Raw genomic sequence first — 19,779 nt, 5'->3', positions numbered from 1 at the left:
GCTTTATCTCTGATTAAAACGCTCACAGATTTGTTTAGAAGCTAAAGAAATTGTAATGGTGACATAGCATGGCAAAAACCACTTGGTGTACACCATTTGAAACTACCACAAGTAAATTAGAAAACGTCACTGGAGTAAAAAAAAAAAAAAAAAGCTCAGCTTTTCAAACAAAGATGATACTCAAAGCTAAGGAGAGAAATCAGTGTCTGGCCATGCATGAGAATATAAAACCACTAAGTATTTGATGGGATATAAAAAATAAAATAAAAAATCCTTTTTTTAAGCGGAGCGAAAACACAGGGGATGTTTCATTGGAGAGAACAGCCCTAATTTACAATTCATGAAATATAAGCTTCGTTTTAGAAACGTAGCCTCTCAATGAAAACAACGTACACATACCGGTCGGGATGCAGACGCTCCGAGTTGGGTCTCTGGCCAGTTAGGATTGCGCCTTCAGGTCATGTGTTGTGAAGAGGGTTGTTTCAGGGATCCGCTTTGCTTCAACTTCGCCACGGAGAAAGTAAAAACAACTGCTCCAACTGCAGTTCTCTACTGGTGTGCTAGAGTCACTGGCAGCCAATGATCCATACATGTCCACAAATGTACACTAACGACGGAAAGCGTGGCGCTCCCTCCGGCGACGGAGACGTGAATGAGCGCTTCTCCTTAGCGCACGGTTTATATAGGCCTTATACGTAATAGTAGACACACGTCAATCGAATGCTGCATCTAATACGACAACATAGGCTATGTAGTAGCAACTGCTGTCAAGCAAAACTTCATGAAGCACGCTGATATTAGCTTTTCAAATATCAATTCGCTGTGCGTAAAAACAGGAACTTTGGTCACTCGCTCTACTCGGACATCCTGAAACGAGTAACCTACAGTTGTTCAGGAAAACACCACAATATCTGGGATGTCGACAGCCATGCAGACTGTAGGCTATTATCCATACTCAGGCAGTGTTGAAAAAATGACTTTGCAGCTCTTGGGCGAATGAACACAGCGAGACCGGGAATTGTACAAAACGGTGAAAACTAAAGGGACATAGAAAACAAAGCTGTCACCCCCAAAAAATAAGCTAAACATTCCAGATGAAAACAAGCACTAAAACTCCCCCAATCCGCCAACTGTTGACAGTCAACTCGTGCAATTTTGTTCGACCTGTTGCTGGCTTAGCCTATATGTCCTACCTATGCATTTAGTTATTTATTTATTTATTTATTTATTTATTTTGCTTTCAAACGGAGGAAGCAAATATTCAAAGGGGTTGGAACATCTACGTACTAGGGAGCAGGCACGCAGAGACAGACAGCCTGAAAAAAAAAAAGTTGCACTGGCTGATGGAGAGAAAAGCTTACGGCACCTGGTATTCCCAGGCGGTCTCCCATCCAAGTACTAACCAGGCCCGACGCTGCTTAGCTTCCGAGATCGGACGAGATCGGGCGTGTTCAGCGTGGTATGGCCGTAAGCGAAAGCAACCGGCCAAAGTAACCTACTTAAAGCTCCCCAACCCGGGTTGGAGACGCGTGTGTTGTGAAAGGTGAGGTACGCTACAGTATGTGTTCATGAAAACAAGGGCGCATTTTCCGCGTGGAGTTCAACTTTGAAAGTGAAGAATACAACAAATGGCATTTAAAACTTGGTAACATTTCCAATAACTGTTCCTTCTTTATCCTAAAAACGAAGGGTACTGACAGAAGAGTTTGGTTAGGCAAGTGCATATACTTTACTCACAGTTCAACACACATAGGGCAGCTTTATCTCTGATTAAAACGCTCACAGATTTGTTTAGAAGCTAAAGAAATTGTAATGGTGACATAGCATGGCAAAAACCACTTGGTGTACACCATTTGAAACTACCACAAGTAAATTAGAAAACGTCACTGGAGTAAAAAAAAAAAAAAAAGCTCAGCTTTTCAAACAAAGATGATACTCAAAGCTAAGGAGAGAAATCAGTGTCTGGCCATGCATGAGAATATAAAACCACTAAGTATTTGATGGGATATAAAAAATAAAAAATAAATCCTTTTTTTAAGCGGAGCGAAAACACAGGGGATGTTTCATTGGAGAGAACAACCCTAATTTACAATTCATGAAATATAAGCTTCGTTTTAGAAACGTAGCCTCTCAATGAAAACAACGTACACATACCGGTCGGGATGCAGACGCTCCGAGTTGGGTCTCTGGCCAGTTAGGATTGCGCCTTCAGGTCATGTGTTGTGAAGAGGGTTGTTTCATGGATCCGCTTTGCTTCAACTTCGCCACGGAGAAAGTAAAAACAACTGCTCCAACTGCAGTTCTCTACTGGTGTGCTAGAGTCACTGGCAGCCAATGATCCATACATGTCCACAAATGTACACTAACGACGGAAAGCGTGGCGCTCCCTCCGGCGACGGAGACGTGAATGAGCGCTTCTCCTTAGCGCACGGTTTATATAGGCCTTATACGTAATAGTAGACACACGTCAATCGAATGCTGCATCTAATACGACAACATAGGCTATGTAGTAGCAACTGCTGTCAAGCAAAACTTCATGAAGCACGCTGATATTAGCTTTTCAAATATCAATTCGCTGTGCGTAAAAACAGGAACTTTGGTCACTCGCTCTACTCGGACATCCTGAAACGAGTAACCTACAGTTGTTCAGGAAAACACCACAATATCTGGGATGTCGACAGCCATGCAGACTGTAGGCTATTATCCATACTCAGGCAGTGTTGAAAAAATGACTTTGCAGCTCTTGGGCGAATGAACACAGCGAGACCGGGAATTGTACAAAACGGTGAAAACTAAAGGGACATAGAAAACAAAGCTGTCACCCCCAAAAAATAAGCTAAACATTCCAGATGAAAACAAGCACTAAAACTCCCCCAATCCGCCAACTGTTGACAGTCAACTCGTGCAATTTTGTTCGACCTGTTGCTGGCTTAGCCTATATTTCCTACCTATGCATTTAGTTATTTATTTATTTATTTATTTATTTATTTTGCTTTCAAACGGAGGAAGCAAATATTCAAAGGGGTTGGAACATCTACGTACTAGGGAGCAGGCACGCACAGACAGACAGCCTGAAAAAAAAAAAGTTGCACTGGCTGATGGAGAGAAAAGCTTACGGCACCTGGTATTCCCAGGCGGTCTCCCATCCAAGTACTAACCAGGCCCGACGCTGCTTAGCTTCCGAGATCGGACGAGATCGGGCGTGTTCAGCGTGGTATGGCCGTAAGCGAAAGCAACCGGCCAAAGTAACCTACTTAAAGCTCCCCAACCCGGGTTGGAGACGCGTGTGTTGTGAAAGGTGAGGTACGCTACAGTATGTGTTCATGAAAACAAGGGCGCATTTTCCGCGTGGAGTTCAACTTTGAAAGTGAAGAATACAACAAATGGCATTTAAAACTTGGTAACATTTCCAATAACTGTTCCTTCTTTATCCTAAAAACGAAGGGTACTGACAGAAGAGTTTGGTTAGGCAAGTGCATATACTTTACTCATAGTTCAACACACATAGGGCAGCTTTATCTCTGATTAAAACGCTCACAGATTTGTTTAGAAGCTAAAGAAATTGTAATGGTGACATAGCATGGCAAAAACCACTTGGTGTACACCATTTGAAACTACCACAAGTAAATTAGAAAACGTCACTGGAGTAAAAAAAAAAAAAAAAAGCTCAGCTTTTCAAACAAAGATGATACTCAAAGCTAAGGAGAGAAATCAGTGTCTGGCCATGCATGAGAATATAAAACCACTAAGTATTTGATGGGATATAAAAAATAAAATAAAAAATCCTTTTTTTAAGCGGAGCGAAAACACAGGGGATGTTTCATTGGAGAGAACAGCCCTAATTTACAATTCATGAAATATAAGCTTCGTTTTAGAAACGTAGCCTCTCAATGAAAACAACGTACACATACCGGTCGGGATGCAGACGCTCTGAGTTGGGTCTCTGGCCAGTTAGGATTGCGCCTTCAGGTCATGTGTTGTGAAGAGGGTTGTTTCATGGATCCGCTTTGCTTCAACTTCGCCACGGAGAAAGTAAAAACAACTGCTCCAACTGCAGTTCTCTACTGGTGTGCTAGAGTCACTGGCAGCCAATGATCCATACATGTCCACAAATGTACACTAACGACGGAAAGCGTGGCGCTCCCTCCGGCGACGGAGACGTGAATGAGCGCTTCTCCTTAGCGCACGGTTTATATAGGCCTTATACGTAATAGTAGACACACGTCAATCGAATGCTGCATCTAATACGACAACATAGGCTATGTAGTAGCAACTGCTGTCAAGCAAAACTTCATGAAGCACGCTGATATTAGCTTTTCAAATATCAATTCGCTGTGCGTAAAAACAGGAACTTTGGTCACTCGCTCTACTCGGACATCCTGAAACGAGTAACCTACAGTTGTTCAGGAAAACACCACAATATCTGGGATGTCGACAGCCATGCAGACTGTAGGCTATTATCCATACTCAGGCAGTGTTGAAAAAATGACTTTGCAGCTCTTGGGCGAATGAACACAGCGAGACCGGGAATTGTACAAAACGGTGAAAACTAAAGGGACATAGAAAACAAAGCTGTCACCCCCAAAAAATAAGCTAAACATTCCAGATGAAAACAAGCACTAAAACTCCCCCAATCCGCCAACTGTTGACAGTCAACTCGTGCAATTTTGTTCGACCTGTTGCTGGCTTAGCCTATATTTCCTACCTATGCATTTAGTTATTTATTTATTTATTTATTTATTTATTTTGCTTTCAAACGGAGGAAGCAAATATTCAAAGGGGTTGGAACATCTACGTACTAGGGAGCAGGCACGCAAAGACAGACAGCCTGAAAAAAAAAAAGTTGCACTGGCTGATGGAGAGAAAAGCTTACGGCACCTGGTATTCCCAGGCGGTCTCCCATCCAAGTACTAACCAGGCCCGACGCTGCTTAGCTTCCGAGATCGGACGAGATCGGGCGTGTTCAGCGTGGTATGGCCGTAAGCGAAAGCAACCGGCCAAAGTAACCTACTTAAAGCTCCCCAACCCGGGTTGGAGACGCGTGTGTTGTGAAAGGTGAGGTACGCTACAGTATGTGTTCATGAAAACAAGGGTGCATTTTCCGCGTGGAGTTCAACTTTGAAAGTGAAGAATACAACAAATGGCATTTAAAACTTGGTAACATTTCCAATAACTGTTCCTTCTTTATCCTAAAAACGAAGGGTACTGACAGAAGAGTTTGGTTAGGCAAGTGCATATACTTTACTCACAGTTCAACACACATAGGGCAGCTTTATCTCTGATTAAAACGCTCACAGATTTGTTTAGAAGCTAAAGAAATTGTAATGGTGACATAGCATGGCAAAAACCACTTGGTGTACACCATTTGAAACTACCACAAGTAAATTAGAAAACGTCACTGGAGTAAAAAAAAAAAAAAAAAGCTCAGCTTTTCAAACAAAGATGATACTCAAAGCTAAGGAGAGAAATCAGTGTCTGGCCATGCATGAGAATATAAAACCACTAAGTATTTGATGGGATATAAAAAATAAAATAAAAAATCCTTTTTTTAAGCGGAGCGAAAACACAGGGGATGTTTCATTGGAGAGAACAGCCCTAATTTACAATTCATGAAATATAAGCTTCGTTTTAGAAACGTAGCCTCTCAATGAAAACAACGTACACATACCGGTCGGGATGCAGACGCTCCGAGTTGGGTCTCTGGCCAGTTAGGATTGCGCCTTCAGGTCATGTGTTGTGAAGAGGGTTGTTTCAGGGATCCGCTTTGCTTCAACTTCGCCACGGAGAAAGTAAAAACAACTGCTCCAACTGCAGTTCTCTACTGGTGTGCTAGAGTCACTGGCAGCCAATGATCCATACATGTCCACAAATGTACACTAACGACGGAAAGCGTGGCGCTCCCTCCGGCGACGGAGACGTGAATGAGCGCTTCTCCTTAGCGCACGGTTTATATAGGCCTTATACGTAATAGTAGACACACGTCAATCGAATGCTGCATCTAATACGACAACATAGGCTATGTAGTAGCAACTGCTGTCAAGCAAAACTTCATGAAGCACGCTGATATTAGCTTTTCAAATATCAATTCGCTGTGCGTAAAAACAGGAACTTTGGTCACTCGCTCTACTCGGACATCCTGAAACGAGTAACCTACAGTTGTTCAGGAAAACACCACAATATCTGGGATGTCGACAGCCATGCAGACTGTAGGCTATTATCCATACTCAGGCAGTGTTGAAAAAATGACTTTGCAGCTCTTGGGCGAATGAACACAGCGAGACCGGGAATTGTACAAAACGGTGAAAACTAAAGGGACATAGAAAACAAAGCTGTCACCCCCAAAAAATAAGCTAAACATTCCAGATGAAAACAAGCACTAAAACTCCCCCAATCCGCCAACTGTTGACAGTCAACTCGTGCAATTTTGTTCGACCTGTTGCTGGCTTAGCCTATATGTCCTACCTATGCATTTAGTTATTTATTTATTTATTTATTTATTTATTTTGCTTTCAAACGGAGGAAGCAAATATTCAAAGGGGTTGGAACATCTACGTACTAGGGAGCAGGCACGCAGAGACAGACAGCCTGAAAAAAAAAAAGTTGCACTGGCTGATGGAGAGAAAAGCTTACGGCACCTGGTATTCCCAGGCGGTCTCCCATCCAAGTACTAACCAGGCCCGACGCTGCTTAGCTTCCGAGATCGGACGAGATCGGGCGTGTTCAGCGTGGTATGGCCGTAAGCGAAAGCAACCGGCCAAAGTAACCTACTTAAAGCTCCCCAACCCGGGTTGGAGACGCGTGTGTTGTGAAAGGTGAGGTACGCTACAGTATGTGTTCATGAAAACAAGGGCGCATTTTCCGCGTGGAGTTCAACTTTGAAAGTGAAGAATACAACAAATGGCATTTAAAACTTGGTAACATTTCCAATAACTGTTCCTTCTTTATCCTAAAAACGAAGGGTACTGACAGAAGAGTTTGGTTAGGCAAGTGCATATACTTTACTCACAGTTCAACACACATAGGGCAGCTTTATCTCTGATTAAAACGCTCACAGATTTGTTTAGAAGCTAAAGAAATTGTAATGGTGACATAGCATGGCAAAAACCACTTGGTGTACACCATTTGAAACTACCACAAGTAAATTAGAAAACGTCACTGGAGTAAAAAAAAAAAAAAAAGCTCAGCTTTTCAAACAAAGATGATACTCAAAGCTAAGGAGAGAAATCAGTGTCTGGCCATGCATGAGAATATAAAACCACTAAGTATTTGATGGGATATAAAAAATAAAAAATAAATCCTTTTTTTAAGCGGAGCGAAAACACAGGGGATGTTTCATTGGAGAGAACAACCCTAATTTACAATTCATGAAATATAAGCTTCGTTTTAGAAACGTAGCCTCTCAATGAAAACAACGTACACATACCGGTCGGGATGCAGACGCTCCGAGTTGGGTCTCTGGCCAGTTAGGATTGCGCCTTCAGGTCATGTGTTGTGAAGAGGGTTGTTTCATGGATCCGCTTTGCTTCAACTTCGCCACGGAGAAAGTAAAAACAACTGCTCCAACTGCAGTTCTCTACTGGTGTGCTAGAGTCACTGGCAGCCAATGATCCATACATGTCCACAAATGTACACTAACGACGGAAAGCGTGGCGCTCCCTCCGGCGACGGAGACGTGAATGAGCGCTTCTCCTTAGCGCACGGTTTATATAGGCCTTATACGTAATAGTAGACACACGTCAATCGAATGCTGCATCTAATACGACAACATAGGCTATGTAGTAGCAACTGCTGTCAAGCAAAACTTCATGAAGCACGCTGATATTAGCTTTTCAAATATCAATTCGCTGTGCGTAAAAACAGGAACTTTGGTCACTCGCTCTACTCGGACATCCTGAAACGAGTAACCTACAGTTGTTCAGGAAAACACCACAATATCTGGGATGTCGACAGCCATGCAGACTGTAGGCTATTATCCATACTCAGGCAGTGTTGAAAAAATGACTTTGCAGCTCTTGGGCGAATGAACACAGCGAGACCGGGAATTGTACAAAACGGTGAAAACTAAAGGGACATAGAAAACAAAGCTGTCACCCCCAAAAAATAAGCTAAACATTCCAGATGAAAACAAGCACTAAAACTCCCCCAATCCGCCAACTGTTGACAGTCAACTCGTGCAATTTTGTTCGACCTGTTGCTGGCTTAGCCTATATTTCCTACCTATGCATTTAGTTATTTATTTATTTATTTATTTATTTATTTTGCTTTCAAACGGAGGAAGCAAATATTCAAAGGGGTTGGAACATCTACGTACTAGGGAGCAGGCACGCACAGACAGACAGCCTGAAAAAAAAAAAGTTGCACTGGCTGATGGAGAGAAAAGCTTACGGCACCTGGTATTCCCAGGCGGTCTCCCATCCAAGTACTAACCAGGCCCGACGCTGCTTAGCTTCCGAGATCGGACGAGATCGGGCGTGTTCAGCGTGGTATGGCCGTAAGCGAAAGCAACCGGCCAAAGTAACCTACTTAAAGCTCCCCAACCCGGGTTGGAGACGCGTGTGTTGTGAAAGGTGAGGTACGCTACAGTATGTGTTCATGAAAACAAGGGCGCATTTTCCGCGTGGAGTTCAACTTTGAAAGTGAAGAATACAACAAATGGCATTTAAAACTTGGTAACATTTCCAATAACTGTTCCTTCTTTATCCTAAAAACGAAGGGTACTGACAGAAGAGTTTGGTTAGGCAAGTGCATATACTTTACTCATAGTTCAACACACATAGGGCAGCTTTATCTCTGATTAAAACGCTCACAGATTTGTTTAGAAGCTAAAGAAATTGTAATGGTGACATAGCATGGCAAAAACCACTTGGTGTACACCATTTGAAACTACCACAAGTAAATTAGAAAACGTCACTGGAGTAAAAAAAAAAAAAAAAAGCTCAGCTTTTCAAACAAAGATGATACTCAAAGCTAAGGAGAGAAATCAGTGTCTGGCCATGCATGAGAATATAAAACCACTAAGTATTTGATGGGATATAAAAAATAAAATAAAAAATCCTTTTTTTAAGCGGAGCGAAAACACAGGGGATGTTTCATTGGAGAGAACAGCCCTAATTTACAATTCATGAAATATAAGCTTCGTTTTAGAAACGTAGCCTCTCAATGAAAACAACGTACACATACCGGTCGGGATGCAGACGCTCTGAGTTGGGTCTCTGGCCAGTTAGGATTGCGCCTTCAGGTCATGTGTTGTGAAGAGGGTTGTTTCATGGATCCGCTTTGCTTCAACTTCGCCACGGAGAAAGTAAAAACAACTGCTCCAACTGCAGTTCTCTACTGGTGTGCTAGAGTCACTGGCAGCCAATGATCCATACATGTCCACAAATGTACACTAACGACGGAAAGCGTGGCGCTCCCTCCGGCGACGGAGACGTGAATGAGCGCTTCTCCTTAGCGCACGGTTTATATAGGCCTTATACGTAATAGTAGACACACGTCAATCGAATGCTGCATCTAATACGACAACATAGGCTATGTAGTAGCAACTGCTGTCAAGCAAAACTTCATGAAGCACGCTGATATTAGCTTTTCAAATATCAATTCGCTGTGCGTAAAAACAGGAACTTTGGTCACTCGCTCTACTCGGACATCCTGAAACGAGTAACCTACAGTTGTTCAGGAAAACACCACAATATCTGGGATGTCGACAGCCATGCAGACTGTAGGCTATTATCCATACTCAGGCAGTGTTGAAAAAATGACTTTGCAGCTCTTGGGCGAATGAACACAGCGAGACCGGGAATTGTACAAAACGGTGAAAACTAAAGGGACATAGAAAACAAAGCTGTCACCCCCAAAAAATAAGCTAAACATTCCAGATGAAAACAAGCACTAAAACTCCCCCAATCCGCCAACTGTTGACAGTCAACTCGTGCAATTTTGTTCGACCTGTTGCTGGCTTAGCCTATATTTCCTACCTATGCATTTAGTTATTTATTTATTTATTTATTTATTTATTTTGCTTTCAAACGGAGGAAGCAAATATTCAAAGGGGTTGGAACATCTACGTACTAGGGAGCAGGCACGCACAGACAGACAGCCTGAAAAAAAAAAAGTTGCACTGGCTGATGGAGAGAAAAGGTTACGGCACCTGGTATTCCCAGGCGGTCTCCCATCCAAGTACTAACCAGGCCCGACGCTGCTTAGCTTCCGAGATCGGACGAGATCGGGCGTGTTCAGCGTGGTATGGCCGTAAGCGAAAGCAACCGGCCAAAGTAACCTACTTAAAGCTCCCCAACCCGGGTTGGAGACGCGTGTGTTGTGAAAGGTGAGGTACGCTACAGTATGTGTTCATGAAAACAAGGGCGCATTTTCCGCGTGGAGTTCAACTTTGAAAGTGAAGAATACAACAAATGGCATTTAAAACTTGGTAACATTTCCAATAACTGTTCCTTCTTTATCCTAAAAACGAAGGGTACTGACAGAAGAGTTTGGTTAGGCAAGTGCATATACTTTACTCACAGTTCAACACACATAGGGCAGCTTTATCTCTGATTAAAACGCTCACAGATTTGTTTAGAAGCTAAAGAAATTGTAATGGTGACATAGCATGGCAAAAACCACTTGGTGTACACCATTTGAAACTACCACAAGTAAATTAGAAAACGTCACTGGAGTAAAAAAAAAAAAAAAAAGCTCAGCTTTTCAAACAAAGATGATACTCAAAGCTAAGGAGAGAAATCAGTGTCTGGCCATGCATGAGAATATAAAACCACTAAGTATTTGATGGGATATAAAAAATAAAATAAAAAATCCTTTTTTTAAGCGGAGCGAAAACACAGGGGATGTTTCATTGGAGAGAACAGCCCTAATTTACAATTCATGAAATATAAGCTTCGTTTTAGAAACGTAGCCTCTCAATGAAAACAACGTACACATACCGGTCGGGATGCAGACGCTCCGAGTTGGGTCTCTGGCCAGTTAGGATTGCGCCTTCAGGTCATGTGTTGTGAAGAGGGTTGTTTCATGGATCCGCTTTGCTTCAACTTCGCCACGGAGAAAGTAAAAACAACTGCTCCAACTGCAGTTCTCTACTGGTGTGCTAGAGTCACTGGCAGCCAATGATCCATACATGTCCACAAATGTACACTAACGACGGAAAGCGTGGCGCTCCCTCCGGCGACGGAGACGTGAATGAGCGCTTCTCCTTAGCGCACGGTTTATATAGGCCTTATACGTAATAGTAGACACACGTCAATCGAATGCTGCATCTAATACGACAACATAGGCTATGTAGTAGCAACTGCTGTCAAGCAAAACTTCATGAAGCACGCTGATATTAGCTTTTCAAATATCAATTCGCTGTGCGTAAAAACAGGAACTTTGGTCACTCGCTCTACTCGGACATCCTGAAACGAGTAACCTACAGTTGTTCAGGAAAACACCACAATATCTGGGATGTCGACAGCCATGCAGACTGTAGGCTATTATCCATACTCAGGCAGTGTTGAAAAAATGACTTTGCAGCTCTTGGGCGAATGAACACAGCGAGACCGGGAATTGTACAAAACGGTGAAAACTAAAGGGACATAGAAAACAAAGCTGTCACCCCCAAAAAATAAGCTAAACATTCCAGATGAAAACAAGCACTAAAACTCCCCCAATCCGCCAACTGTTGACAGTCAACTCGTGCAATTTTGTTCGACCTGTTGCTGGCTTAGCCTATATTTCCTACCTATGCATTTAGTTATTTATTTATTTATTTATTTATTTATTTTGCTTTCAAACGGAGGAAGCAAATATTCAAAGGGGTTGGAACATCTACGTACTAGGGAGCAGGCACGCACAGACAGACAGCCTGAAAAAAAAAAAGTTGCACTGGCTGATGGAGAGAAAAGCTTACGGCACCTGGTATTCCCAGGCGGTCTCCCATCCAAGTACTAACCAGGCCCGACGCTGCTTAGCTTCCGAGATCGGACGAGATCGGGCGTGTTCAGCGTGGTATGGCCGTAAGCGAAAGCAACCGGCCAAAGTAACCTACTTAAAGCTCCCCAACCCGGGTTGGAGACGCGTGTGTTGTGAAAGGTGAGGTACGCTACAGTATGTGTTCATGAAAACAAGGGCGCATTTTCCGCGTGGAGTTCAACTTTGAAAGTGAAGAATACAACAAATGGCATTTAAAACTTGGTAACATTTCCAATAACTGTTCCTTCTTTATCCTAAAAACGAAGGGTACTGACAGAAGAGTTTGGTTAGGCAAGTGCATATACTTTACTCACAGTTCAACACACATAGGGCAGCTTTATCTCTGATTAAAACGCTCACAGATTTGTTTAGAAGCTAAAGAAATTGTAATGGTGACATAGCATGGCAAAAACCACTTGGTGTACACCATTTGAAACTACCACAAGTAAATTAGAAAACGTCACTGGAGTAAAAAAAAAAAAAAAAAGCTCAGCTTTTCAAACAAAGATGATACTCAAAGCTAAGGAGAGAAATCAGTGTCTGGCCATGCATGAGAATATAAAACCACTAAGTATTTGATGGGATATAAAAAATAAAATAAAAAATCCTTTTTTTAAGCGGAGCGAAAACACAGGGGATGTTTCATTGGAGAGAACAGCCCTAATTTACAATTCATGAAATATAAGCTTCGTTTTAGAAACGTAGCCTCTCAATGAAAACAACGTACACATACCGGTCGGGATGCAGACGCTCCGAGTTGGGTCTCTGGCCAGTTAGGATTGCGCCTTCAGGTCATGTGTTGTGAAGAGGGTTGTTTCATGGATCCGCTTTGCTTCAACTTCGCCACGGAGAAAGTAAAAACAACTGCTCCAACTGCAGTTCTCTACTGGTGTGCTAGAGTCACTGGCAGCCAATGATCCATACATGTCCACAAATGTACACTAACGACGGAAAGCGTGGCGCTCCCTCCGGCGACGGAGACGTGAATGAGCGCTTCTCCTTAGCGCACGGTTTATATAGGCCTTATACGTAATAGTAGACACACGTCAATCGAATGCTGCATCTAATACGACAACATAGGCTATGTAGTAGCAACTGCTGTCAAGCAAAACTTCATGAAGCACGCTGATATTAGCTTTTCAAATATCAATTCGCTGTGCGTAAAAACAGGAACTTTGGTCACTCGCTCTACTCGGACATCCTGAAACGAGTAACCTACAGTTGTTCAGGAAAACACCACAATATCTGGGATGTCGACAGCCATGCAGACTGTAGGCTATTATCCATACTCAGGCAGTGTTGAAAAAATGACTTTGCAGCTCTTGGGCGAATGAACACAGCGAGACCGGGAATTGTACAAAACGGTGAAAACTAAAGGGACATAGAAAACAAAGCTGTCACCCCCAAAAAATAAGCTAAACATTCCAGATGAAAACAAGCACTAAAACTCCCCCAATCCGCCAACTGTTGACAGTCAACTCGTGCAATTTTGTTCGACCTGTTGCTGGCTTAGCCTATATGTCCTACCTATGCATTTAGTTATTTATTTATTTATTTATTTATTTATTTTGCTTTCAAACGGAGGAAGCAAATATTCAAAGGGGTTGGAACATCTACGTACTAGGGAGCAGGCACGCAGAGACAGACAGCCTGAAAAAAAAAAAGTTGCACTGGCTGATGGAGAGAAAAGCTTACGGCACCTGGTATTCCCAGGCGGTCTCCCATCCAAGTACTAACCAGGCCCGACGCTGCTTAGCTTCCGAGATCGGACGAGATCGGGCGTGTTCAGCGTGGTATGGCCGTAAGCGAAAGCAACCGGCCAAAGTAACCTACTTAAAGCTCCCCAACCCGGGTTGGAGACGCGTGTGTTGTGAAAGGTGAGGTACGCTACAGTATGTGTTCATGAAAACAAGGGCGCATTTTCCGCGTGGAGTTCAACTTTGAAAGTGAAGAATACAACAAATGGCATTTAAAACTTGGTAACATTTCCAATAACTGTTCCTTCTTTATCCTAAAAACGAAGGGTACTGACAGAAGAGTTTGGTTAGGCAAGTGCATATACTTTACTCACAGTTCAACACACATAGGGCAGCTTTATCTCTGATTAAAACGCTCACAGATTTGTTTAGAAGCTAAAGAAATTGTAATGGTGACATAGCATGGCAAAAACCACTTGGTGTACACCATTTGAAACTACCACAAGTAAATTAGAAAACGTCACTGGAGTAAAAAAAAAAAAATAAGCTCAGCTTTTCAAACAAAGATGATACTCAAAGCTAAGGAGAGAAATCAGTGTCTGGCCATGCATGAGAATATAAAACCACTAAGTATTTGATGGGATATAAAAAATAAAATAAAAAATCCTTTTTTTAAGCGGAGCGAAAACACAGGGGATGTTTCATTGGAGAGAACAGCCCTAATTTACAATTCATGAAATATAAGCTTCGTTTTAGAAACGTAGCCTCTCAATGAAAACAACGTACACATACCGGTCGGGATGCAGACGCTCCGAGTTGGGTCTCTGGCCAGTTAGGATTGCGCCTTCAGGTCATGTGTTGTGAAGAGGGTTGTTTCATGGATCCGCTTTGCTTCAACTTCGCCACGGAGAAAGTAAAAACAACTGCTCCAACTGCAGTTCTCTACTGGTGTGCTAGAGTCACTGGCAGCCAATGATCCATACATGTCCACAAATGTACACTAACGACGGAAAGCGTGGCGCTCCCTCCGGCGACGGAGACGTGAATGAGCGCTTCTCCTTAGCGCACGGTTTATATAGGCCTTATACGTAATAGTAGACACACGTCAATCGAATGCTGCATCTAATACGACAACATAGGCTATGTAGTAGCAACTGCTGTCAAGCAAAACTTCATGAAGCACGCTGATATTAGCTTTTCAAATATCAATTCGCTGTGCGTAAAAACAGGAACTTTGGTCACTCGCTCTACTCGGACATCCTGAAACGAGTAACCTACAGTTGTTCAGGAAAACACCACAATATCTGGGATGTCGACAGCCATGCAGACTGTAGGCTATTATCCATACTCAGGCAGTGTTGAAAAAATGACTTTGCAGCTCTTGGGCGAATGAACACAGCGAGACCGGGAATTGTACAAAACGGTGAAAACTAAAGGGACATAGAAAACAAAGCTGTCACCCCCAAAAAATAAGCTAAACATTCCAGATGAAAACAAGCACTAAAACTCCCCCAATCCGCCAACTGTTGACAGTCAACTCGTGCAATTTTGTTCGACCTGTTGCTGGCTTAGCCTATATGTCCTACCTATGCATTTAGTTATTTATTTATTTATTTATTTATTTATTTTGCTTTCAAACGGAGGAAGCAAATATTCAAAGGGGTTGGAACATCTACGTACTAGGGAGCAGGCACGCAGAGACAGACAGCCTGAAAAAAAAAAAGTTGCACTGGCTGATGGAGAGAAAAGCTTACGGCACCTGGTATTCCCAGGCGGTCTCCCATCCAAGTACTAACCAGGCCCGACGCTGCTTAGCTTCCGAGATCGGACGAGATCGGGCGTGTTCAGCGTGGTATGGCCGTAAGCGAAAGCAACCGGCCAAAGTAACCTACTTAAAGCTCCCCAACCCGGGTTGGAGACGCGTGTGTTGTGAAAGGTGAGGTACGCTACAGTATGTGTTCATGAAAACAAGGGCGCATTTTCCGCGTGGAGTTCAACTTTGAAAGTGAAGAATACAACAAATGGCATTTAAAACTTGGTAACATTTCCAATAACTGTTCCTTCTTTATCCTAAAAACGAAGGGTACTGACAGAAGAGTTTGGTTAGGCAAGTGCATATACTTTACTCACAGTTCAACACACATAGGGCAGCTTTATCTCTGATTAAAACGCTCACAGATTTGTTTAGAAGCTAAAGAAATTGTAATGGTGACATAGCATGGCAAAAACCACTTGGTGTACACCATTTGAAACTACCACAAGTAAATTAGAAAACGTCACTGGAGTAAAAAAAAAAAAAAAAGCTCAGCTTTTCAAACAAAGATGATACTCAAAGCTAAGGAGAGAAATCAGTGTCTGGCCATGCATGAGAATATAAAACCACTAAGTATTTGATGGGATATAAAAAATAAAAAATAAATCCTTTTTTTAAGCGGAGCGAAAACACAGGGGATGTTTCATTGGAGAGAACAACCCTAATTTACAATTCATGAAATATAAGCTTCGTTTTAGAAACGTAGCCTCTCAATGAAAACAACGTACACATACCGGTCGGGATGCAGACGCTCCGAGTTGGGTCTCTGGCCAGTTAGGATTGCGCCTTCAGGTCATGTGTTGTGAAGAGGGTTGTTTCATGGATCCGCTTTGCTTCAACTTCGCCACGGAGAAAGTAAAAACAACTGCTCCAACTGCAGTTCTCTACTGGTGTGCTAGAGTCACTGGCAGCCAATGATCCATACATGTCCACAAATGTACACTAACGACGGAAAGCGTGGCGCTCCCTCCGGCGACGGAGACGTGAATGAGCGCTTCTCCTTAGCGCACGGTTTATATAGGCCTTATACGTAATAGTAGACACACGTCAATCGAATGCTGCATCTAATACGACAACATAGGCTATGTAGTAGCAACTGCTGTCAAGCAAAACTTCATGAAGCACGCTGATATTAGCTTTTCAAATATCAATTCGCTGTGCGTAAAAACAGGAACTTTGGTCACTCGCTCTACTCGGACATCCTGAAACGAGTAACCTACAGTTGTTCAGGAAAACACCACAATATCTGGGATGTCGACAGCCATGCAGACTGTAGGCTATTATCCATACTCAGGCAGTGTTGAAAAAATGACTTTGCAGCTCTTGGGCGAATGAACACAGCGAGACCGGGAATTGTACAAAACGGTGAAAACTAAAGGGACATAGAAAACAAAGCTGTCACCCCCAAAAAATAAGCTAAACATTCCAGATGAAAACAAGCACTAAAACTCCCCCAATCCGCCAACTGTTGACAGTCAACTCGTGCAATTTTGTTCGACCTGTTGCTGGCTTAGCCTATATTTCCTACCTATGCATTTAGTTATTTATTTATTTATTTATTTATTTATTTTGCTTTCAAACGGAGGAAGCAAATATTCAAAGGGGTTGGAACATCTACGTACTAGGGAGCAGGCACGCACAGACAGACAGCCTGAAAAAAAAAAAGTTGCACTGGCTGATGGAGAGAAAAGCTTACGGCACCTGGTATTCCCAGGCGGTCTCCCATCCAAGTACTAACCAGGCCCGACGCTGCTTAGCTTCCGAGATCGGACGAGATCGGGCGTGTTCAGCGTGGTATGGCCGTAAGCGAAAGCAACCGGCCAAAGTAACCTACTTAAAGCTCCCCAACCCGGGTTGGAGACGCGTGTGTTGTGAAAGGTGAGGTACGCTACAGTATGTGTTCATGAAAACAAGGGCGCATTTTCCGCGTGGAGTTCAACTTTGAAAGTGAAGAATACAACAAATGGCATTTAAAACTTGGTAACATTTCCAATAACTGTTCCTTCTTTATCCTAAAAACGAAGGGTACTGACAGAAGAGTTTGGTTAGGCAAGTGCATATACTTTACTCATAGTTCAACACACATAGGGCAGCTTTATCTCTGATTAAAACGCTCACAGATTTGTTTAGAAGCTAAAGAAATTGTAATGGTGACATAGCATGGCAAAAACCACTTGGTGTACACCATTTGAAACTACCACAAGTAAATTAGAAAACGTCACTGGAGTAAAAAAAAAAAAAAAAAGCTCAGCTTTTCAAACAAAGATGATACTCAAAGCTAAGGAGAGAAATCAGTGTCTGGCCATGCATGAGAATATAAAACCACTAAGTATTTGATGGGATATAAAAAATAAAATAAAAAATCCTTTTTTTAAGCGGAGCGAAAACACAGGGGATGTTTCATTGGAGAGAACAGCCCTAATTTACAATTCATGAAATATAAGCTTCGTTTTAGAAACGTAGCCTCTCAATGAAAACAACGTACACATACCGGTCGGGATGCAGACGCTCTGAGTTGGGTCTCTGGCCAGTTAGGATTGCGCCTTCAGGTCATGTGTTGTGAAGAGGGTTGTTTCATGGATCCGCTTTGCTTCAACTTCGCCACGGAGAAAGTAAAAACAACTGCTCCAACTGCAGTTCTCTACTGGTGTGCTAGAGTCACTGGCAGCCAATGATCCATACATGTCCACAAATGTACACTAACGACGGAAAGCGTGGCGCTCCCTCCGGCGACGGAGACGTGAATGAGCGCTTCTCCTTAGCGCACGGTTTATATAGGCCTTATACGTAATAGTAGACACACGTCAATCGAATGCTGCATCTAATACGACAACATAGGCTATGTAGTAGCAACTGCTGTCAAGCAAAACTTCATGAAGCACGCTGATATTAGCTTTTCAAATATCAATTCGCTGTGCGTAAAAACAGGAACTTTGGTCACTCGCTCTACTCGGACATCCTGAAACGAGTAACCTACAGTTGTTCAGGAAAACACCACAATATCTGGGATGTCGACAGCCATGCAGACTGTAGGCTATTATCCATACTCAGGCAGTGTTGAAAAAATGACTTTGCAGCTCTTGGGCGAATGAACACAGCGAGACCGGGAATTGTACAAAACGGTGAAAACTAAAGGGACATAGAAAACAAAGCTGTCACCCCCAAAAAATAAGCTAAACATTCCAGATGAAAACAAGCACTAAAACTCCCCCAATCCGCCAACTGTTGACAGTCAACTCGTGCAATTTTGTTCGACCTGTTGCTGGCTTAGCCTATATTTCCTACCTATGCATTTAGTTATTTATTTATTTATTTATTTATTTATTTTGCTTTCAAACGGAGGAAGCAAATATTCAAAGGGGTTGGAACATCTACGTACTAGGGAGCAGGCACGCACAGACAGACAGCCTGAAAAAAAAAAAGTTGCACTGGCTGATGGAGAGAAAAGCTTACGGCACCTGGTATTCCCAGGCGGTCTCCCATCCAAGTACTAACCAGGCCCGACGCTGCTTAGCTTCCGAGATCGGACGAGATCGGGCGTGTTCAGCGTGGTATGGCCGTAAGCGAAAGCAACCGGCCAAAGTAACCTACTTAAAGCTCCCCAACCCGGGTTGGAGACGCGTGTGTTGTGAAAGGTGAGGTACGCTACAGTATGTGTTCATGAAAACAAGGGCGCATTTTCCGCGTGGAGTTCAACTTTGAAAGTGAAGAATACAACAAATGGCATTTAAAACTTGGTAACATTTCCAATAACTGTTCCTTCTTTATCCTAAAAACGAAGGGTACTGACAGAAGAGTTTGGTTAGGCAAGTGCATATACTTTACTCACAGTTCAACACACATAGGGCAGCTTTATCTCTGATTAAAACGCTCACAGATTTGTTTAGAAGCTAAAGAAATTGTAATGGTGACATAGCATGGCAAAAACCACTTGGTGTACACCATTTGAAACTACCACAAGTAAATTAGAAAACGTCACTGGAGTAAAAAAAAAAAAAAAAAGCTCAGCTTTTCAAACAAAGATGATACTCAAAGCTAAGGAGAGAAATCAGTGTCTGGCCATGCATGAGAATATAAAACCACTAAGTATTTGATGGGATATAAAAAATAAAATAAAAAATCCTTTTTTTAAGCGGAGCGAAAACACAGGGGATGTTTCATTGGAGAGAACAGCCCTAATTTACAATTCATGAAATATAAGCTTCGTTTTAGAAACGTAGCCTCTCAATGAAAACAACGTACACATACCGGTCGGGATGCAGACGCTCCGAGTTGGGTCTCTGGCCAGTTAGGATTGCGCCTTCAGGT

At 42.7% G+C, this 19,779-nt stretch overlaps 11 non-coding genes across 11 annotated transcripts; all 11 read right to left on the bottom strand.

Moving 5' to 3' along the window:
- Nucleotides 1–1,354: 1,354 nt before the first annotated feature.
- Nucleotides 1,355–1,473, bottom strand: LOC134062945 (5S ribosomal RNA). The gene has a single exon (XR_009935723.1). It is a non-coding gene; the product is annotated as a 5S ribosomal RNA (ribosomal RNA).
- Nucleotides 1,474–3,109: 1,636 nt separating this feature from the next.
- On the bottom strand, nt 3,110–3,228 carry LOC134062943 (5S ribosomal RNA). Its single transcript, XR_009935722.1, has one exon. It is a non-coding gene; the product is annotated as a 5S ribosomal RNA (ribosomal RNA).
- A 1,638-nt stretch (nt 3,229–4,866) lies between these two features.
- LOC134062942 (5S ribosomal RNA) lies at nt 4,867–4,985 on the bottom strand. The gene has a single exon (XR_009935721.1). It is a non-coding gene; the product is annotated as a 5S ribosomal RNA (ribosomal RNA).
- Nucleotides 4,986–6,623: 1,638 nt separating this feature from the next.
- LOC134062941 (5S ribosomal RNA) lies at nt 6,624–6,742 on the bottom strand. Its single transcript, XR_009935720.1, has one exon. It is a non-coding gene; the product is annotated as a 5S ribosomal RNA (ribosomal RNA).
- Nucleotides 6,743–8,378: 1,636 nt separating this feature from the next.
- Nucleotides 8,379–8,497, bottom strand: LOC134062940 (5S ribosomal RNA). The gene has a single exon (XR_009935719.1). It is a non-coding gene; the product is annotated as a 5S ribosomal RNA (ribosomal RNA).
- A 1,638-nt stretch (nt 8,498–10,135) lies between these two features.
- LOC134063184 (5S ribosomal RNA) lies at nt 10,136–10,254 on the bottom strand. Its single transcript, XR_009935956.1, has one exon. It is a non-coding gene; the product is annotated as a 5S ribosomal RNA (ribosomal RNA).
- Nucleotides 10,255–11,892: 1,638 nt separating this feature from the next.
- Nucleotides 11,893–12,011, bottom strand: LOC134062939 (5S ribosomal RNA). Its single transcript, XR_009935718.1, has one exon. It is a non-coding gene; the product is annotated as a 5S ribosomal RNA (ribosomal RNA).
- A 1,638-nt stretch (nt 12,012–13,649) lies between these two features.
- Nucleotides 13,650–13,768, bottom strand: LOC134062938 (5S ribosomal RNA). Its single transcript, XR_009935717.1, has one exon. It is a non-coding gene; the product is annotated as a 5S ribosomal RNA (ribosomal RNA).
- Nucleotides 13,769–15,405: 1,637 nt separating this feature from the next.
- Nucleotides 15,406–15,524, bottom strand: LOC134062937 (5S ribosomal RNA). Its single transcript, XR_009935716.1, has one exon. It is a non-coding gene; the product is annotated as a 5S ribosomal RNA (ribosomal RNA).
- Nucleotides 15,525–17,160: 1,636 nt separating this feature from the next.
- LOC134062936 (5S ribosomal RNA) lies at nt 17,161–17,279 on the bottom strand. Its single transcript, XR_009935715.1, has one exon. It is a non-coding gene; the product is annotated as a 5S ribosomal RNA (ribosomal RNA).
- Nucleotides 17,280–18,917: 1,638 nt separating this feature from the next.
- On the bottom strand, nt 18,918–19,036 carry LOC134062935 (5S ribosomal RNA). The gene has a single exon (XR_009935714.1). It is a non-coding gene; the product is annotated as a 5S ribosomal RNA (ribosomal RNA).
- Nucleotides 19,037–19,779: the final 743 nt, after the last annotated feature.

The sequence above is a fragment of the Sardina pilchardus genome, chromosome 17 (genome assembly GCF_963854185.1).
Source record: "Sardina pilchardus chromosome 17, fSarPil1.1, whole genome shotgun sequence".
Taxonomy (NCBI): domain Eukaryota; kingdom Metazoa; phylum Chordata; class Actinopteri; order Clupeiformes; family Clupeidae; genus Sardina; species Sardina pilchardus.
The sequence above is the reverse complement of the archived record's forward strand: the minus strand, read 5'-3'. Positions and strand labels throughout refer to the sequence as shown.